Source organism: Notolepis coatsorum, assembly GCF_963971535.1.
Source record: "Notolepis coatsorum genome assembly, chromosome: 10".
Taxonomy (NCBI): Eukaryota; Metazoa; Chordata; class Actinopteri; order Aulopiformes; family Paralepididae; genus Notolepis; species Notolepis coatsorum.
The window spans coordinates 75,329,395-75,335,161 of NC_140174.1; positions in this window are offsets into that span (position 1 = coordinate 75,329,395).

Genomic DNA, 5,767 nt, shown 5'->3' on the forward strand with positions numbered 1-5,767 from the left:
GTCACCAGCAGCAACAGCAGTTTGTTTGGAATTAATAGAAAACTATAGTTTAGCATGAATTTTCAAGATGGAAAGCAAGTCATTTACAGTGCAAAAACACAACAGCAATGACCACTCATCACCAACAGATGTCGCCAAATTAAACATAAATTAGGATCTTATGGATTACCACTTTAAATCACATCAAAATAGAATGATATATTTTAAAATGTTGGAAACCTTTGGAGGATCCAAGAGAATCTTCTGGAGGGCCAAATTCAGGTGGGCCTGTTGTACAACATGAATCCATTCTCAGCAGCCATCGTATTTCTAGCCAGTATACTGCTACAGTCTTCTCTTCCCTGCACTGCATCCTCCTAGGAACTACTTTTTCAATCAATGCTCTTGAGTCATTGTATTTGACACCGTATACTGTCTGTACATGAATCTTACCCTTCGCCTGTGCAACGATGGAGACATACAGGGTCTTGTGGGTTCTGTCTTCCTCCGCAGCACCCACCTCCTGGGCGGTGCCATGCTCCATCACACGGCTCAGATGAGGAGAGTCAGTTTGGCCCAGCGAGTCTGTCTCCTCTAGGCTCTCTTTTCCGTCCTCCTGGACCAGAAACGACAGTCCAGAACCTCCCTTCACCTCGACAAATGGTGTGTTGGAGTTGAACATCCCGGGTATGGTCATTCCTGTGGCGCTAGATGGGGTTCCCACAGTCATTGAAAACCTGGGAATAACATGGAATTTGAAAAGTTATGGAAAATGCTACATGTCCAAAACATGTAAATGCCAAGGACATTTGTCTCGAACTAGAGTCTAGTTAAAGGTAGACTATGTAATGCCGTCAAACAGTGACCTCTAGGCAAAAGAGCCCTGCTTGGTATTGCACTTTGTTTAAATTATTTCTGATATGTGGGTTGGAGTTGAGTGGGGATCGGGGAGGGGTTTCTACTGCTGGCCACAGTTAAGCTTCTGCCAAGAGAGGTCTGGAGAAATTCACAGTATAATACGTTACTAGACTCCAACCCACACATCAGACCATAACAAAATATGTAAACAAAGTGCAAAACCAAGTGGGGCTCTTTTGCCTAGAGGTTGCTATTTGACGGCATTACAGATTCTAACTTTAAAGGTGACCTCTAGGTGTGCCTCTTGGTGTTGCACTTTGGTAATGTTTTGTGTTGTTCTGATGTGTGGGTTGGAGTTGAGCGGGGATACATAATTATGTTCTTCCTGTACCCCAGGACAGTTCAGTCAGTGTTTCTGAACACTCCCCACTCTCTCCTAAAGCTAGAAATCAGAGATAATAAGAGAGAGAACCCTCCATTCGCTCCAATAGGTGATGCAACTTTGATGTAACATCTGTGGCAGCTCCATAGACAATGAATTGAGCTGACTTTATGAGGCCATAAACTGTTTGTGTGAGCTCAGGCTGCAGTTAGACTGACTGATGTTTTCGTTTAGTTTTCAGATGAGTTTCGCTTTTCCAGGTCGCAACGTAGCGGTAGGCGAGTCACACTTTCGTTTTGTCACCTGAGCACAGTGATGTAGTACACTGCCAAAGCAGTAGGTGGCAGTAGGTGGCGAACATGAAGGCAATTTTCAACCAATCAGAACTTGAATGTGCCAATACACTTCCTGCAAAGAAAATGTCAACAAGCCACCATCTTTAAATGCCTATTTACCCAATGCAGCACTTATTTTTCAGCAAAAGTGTAATAAAAGTGCAATAAACAAAACGGATACATTCACTGTGTTCTGCCTCTCATTTGTTGATGAAACAAAACTAACATCAACACAAGTGACCACCAAGAGCGGATAGTTTAGTCTCAAAAAAGATCAGCGATGCATGCATGCTACATGCTAACGTGAATGGAATATGCCAGTATAACAGTATAGCATTTGTGGCTAGCAGCTAACATTAGCTCACGTTAACCAGCCAGCACCAAACTGATCAGTAGCTAGATAACATTAGAGACAACGCCTTGTGTATTAAACAAAAGTGAATCGATGAATGGGCCATTTTGTTTAATGCTTGTTAAGATTGAAAGAGGAGCTTGAGCTAACAGGGTCTGATAGCTAGCGCTAGCTCACGTTAGCCAGCTGCTTATGCAATTGTTAATGCTAGCAGAATGAATGGATGTAAACTTTATTTAACATATCGCAGAATGGGTACAATACAATACGGCTCAATACAAACAATTGTTAAGGGAATGCAGACTGTTGTAGCTTGGACTGGTCCTTGTAACAATAACTTGACAACACATGGTAGCTGCAGCTATAGCTCTGTTGTCACCGGACGTGGTGAGAGCACGCAGATGTGGGTATCTACGGCGTTGAGCAACAACGGCTCCGCGCAGATTACACAACACGTTGTCGGCGAGTTTTTGGCGTTATTCCAAAACGGAAACACAATTTAGCGTTTTCAGTAGGGCCAAAACGTTTCCTGCCAAAACGGCATTTCTATCTAATAGGGAGAGCAAACGTATTCAAAAAACGAACACAAAAACACTAGTCTAACCATGGCCTACACTCAACTGAGATTTTGATTCCAGTTCAGACATCTAGAATATACAACTCATGTGGATTCTTAAAATCCAAATGTTTGTTATTGAGACTGATCTGTATCATGCAGGGGAGCATGTCTATGTTCCCCGGGTCCTATGTTCCCCGCTTTGATTGATTGATTGAAAATTTTAGACCACCAGCCCGGATTCCAAACTCTAACCTTAACCAGTTCGAAAGAGGGCCTAAGCTTAACCGTTCGAAACAAGGCGGACATTAATAATTAATCAAATAATAAAATTTTATAACATTTTCAATCTATTAATCAATCAAAGCGGGGAACATAGAACCCGGGGGCGTGTTGCTTTTTAACAGCGGAGGAGTGCAAGAATGTGACAATGTGACCATGTGACCGCGGCAGCGCGAGAGAGCGGCAGTGCGGAAATAGGCTGTCTATTGCCATTCTCTAAGACAAACGCTAACCTTAACCAGCTCCTTAACAGCGCCTAAACTTAACCCTTCTAACCTTAACCAACTCCGAAACAATGCCTAACCTTAACCTTAACCATGCCTAACCTTAACCATAGAAAGAATATTGCCATTCTCTAAGACAAACTCTAACCTTAACCAGCTCCTTAACAGCGCCTAAACTTAACCCTTCTAACCTTAACCAACTCCGAAACAATGCCTAACCTTAACCTTAACCTTAACCATGCCTAACCTTAACCGGCGAAAGAATACATGTTAAAAAAAAAAAAAAAAAATGTATGGGATTCAAACTTGTCACCAACGGACCGCAGGATCGCAGGACTGCAGCGCTGACAGGTGAGCTAAGTTTTGAATGAAAATCATGGCGGATTACGGCTACATAATGCGGCAAGCTCTGCCGCTCCGCGGCTGCCGCACTCCTCCGCTGTTAATAAGCAATAGGCAACGCGGGGAGCCTATTGCTTATTAACAGCGGAGGAGTGCGCCGAATGCTTCCGCGTTTTCCCTGATTGGCTGCAACACGCCCCGCGGCAGGCGCGGCAACCGCAGAGTGGAGCTCTGCCGCGGAGCGGAGCGGCAGAGCTTGCGGCATTATTTAGCCGTAAACCGCCATGATTCTCATTCGAAGCTTAGCTCACCTGGCAGCTAAGCACCTTCAAGTTTGAATCCCATCAATTTTTTTTTTTTTTTTTTTTTAACATGTATTCTTTCGCCGGTTAAGGTTAGGCATGGTTAAGGTTAAGGTTAGGCATTGTTTCGGAGTTGGTTAAGGTTAGAAAGGTTAAGTTTAGGCGCTGTTAAGGAGCTGGTTAAGGTTAGAGTTTGTCTTAGAGAATGGCAATATTCTTTCTATGGTTAAGGTTAGGCATGGTTAAGGTTAAGGTTAAGGTTAGGCATTGTTTCGGAGTTGGTTAAGGTTAGAAAGGTTAAGTTTAGGCGCTGTTAAGGAGCTGGTTAAGGTTAGCGTTTGTCTTAGAGAATGGCAATAGACAGCCTATTTCCGCACTGCCGCTCTCTCGCGCTGCCGCGGTCACATTGTCACATTCTTGCACTCCTCCGCTGTTAAAAAGCAACACGCACCCGGGGAACATAGGACCCGGGGGCCTATTGCTTATTAACAGCGGAGGAGTGCTGCCGAGTGCTTCCGCGTTTTCCCTGATTGGTTGCGACACGCCCCGCGGCAACCGCAGAGCTTGCGGCATTATGTAGCCGTAAACCGCCATGATTTTCATTTGAAGCTTAGCTCCCCTGGCAGCGTGGCGGTCCGTTGGTTTCAAGTTCAAATCCCATAAATTTTTTTTTATTTATTTTTTTTTAACGTGTATTCATTCGCCGGTTAAGGTTAGGCATGGTTAAGGTTAAGGTTAGGCATTGTTTCGGAGTTGGTTAAGGTTAGAAAGGTTAAGTTTAGGTGCTGTTAAGGAGCTGGTTAAGGTTAGAGTTTGTCTTAGAGAATGGCAATATTCTTTCTATGGTTAAGGTTAAGGTTAGGCATGGTTAAGGTTAAGGTTAAGGTTAGGCATTGCTTCGGAGTTGGTTAAGGTTAGAAAGGTTAAGTTTAGGCGCTGTTAAGGAGCTGGTTAAGGTTAGCGTTTGTCTTAGAGAATGGCAATAGACAGCCTATTTCCGCACTGCCGCTCTCTCGCGCTGCCGCGGTTACATGGTCACATTGTCACATTCTTGCACTCCTCCGCTGTTAAAAAGCAACACGCCCCACGGGGAACATAGGGATGATCACTATAGATATCTATGGGGATGAATGATCCCCATCAAACTACCGCGATCGTTTTTTTTGGTAACTCAGAGCTCACAGCTGGATGCATCTCACTCAGAGGGAAACGAAGAAGACATTACCCGGCGTGCACTTGGTTTCTTCTTCACTGAAACACCAGGAAGCAGGTCTACGCCTGGCAGGGATTTTAATGCGGTGGCATCTGCCATGGCCGGGTGTGAATGAACGGACACCGCTCGCGATCCTGGCAACTTAAAGGCGGGTATTAATAGCACGCGGAGATTTGGCCCAGACAGAAACTAGCCGCGTTCCTTCCACCGCGCGGACCAGCTGTCAGAGTCTCTCTTCCTCGCCACCGCCATATTATTATTAAACAGTAAAGAGGCAACGGATCAAAACAAATCCCTGACGCCTCCCTCCCACAGAGACGCCGTTTCCAAGGGTCTTCGTGGTTTAAAGCCTTTAAATTAAAGGCATCGTAAACCTAGTTGTGCTGAGGGAGTGAGGGTACACACTGAATGTTTCTAGTTTCAAAATTAACATTGATATATTTTGCCATAACTTACATAATTGTATAACCAACAATAACCAATTCTACACTTGTTCACCCTCATAGAACTATTGGATCAAACTGAGAAACATGAGTGATTATGTTTATGCAGCCTATGTCTATGATAACTAAATTTCCAAACAAATAAACACATAAAAGAATATATATTATATATATATAACACTGATACAATGTTCTCTACAGGTGGATAAAATAAAGGGTTAACCAATCTCACCTCCTGCTTCACATCATCAGCACCACCAGATTGACAGTTTACTTCCTGTGAAAGTCTTAACCATCCTTCACTATGTCGTTTTGAGAATAAATTCCCTCTAGAATAATTGTTTAGAACACGCTTGTTTGTATTGTGAATTTGGTTTGAAAGGCAGGATCACCACAGTCAACACGATGAATACAAAATGAGGACACATTATTAAAAATATACCATACTATTATGACTTTTCAAAAAGTGATATAGTGCAGCTTTAATAAATAAATAGTC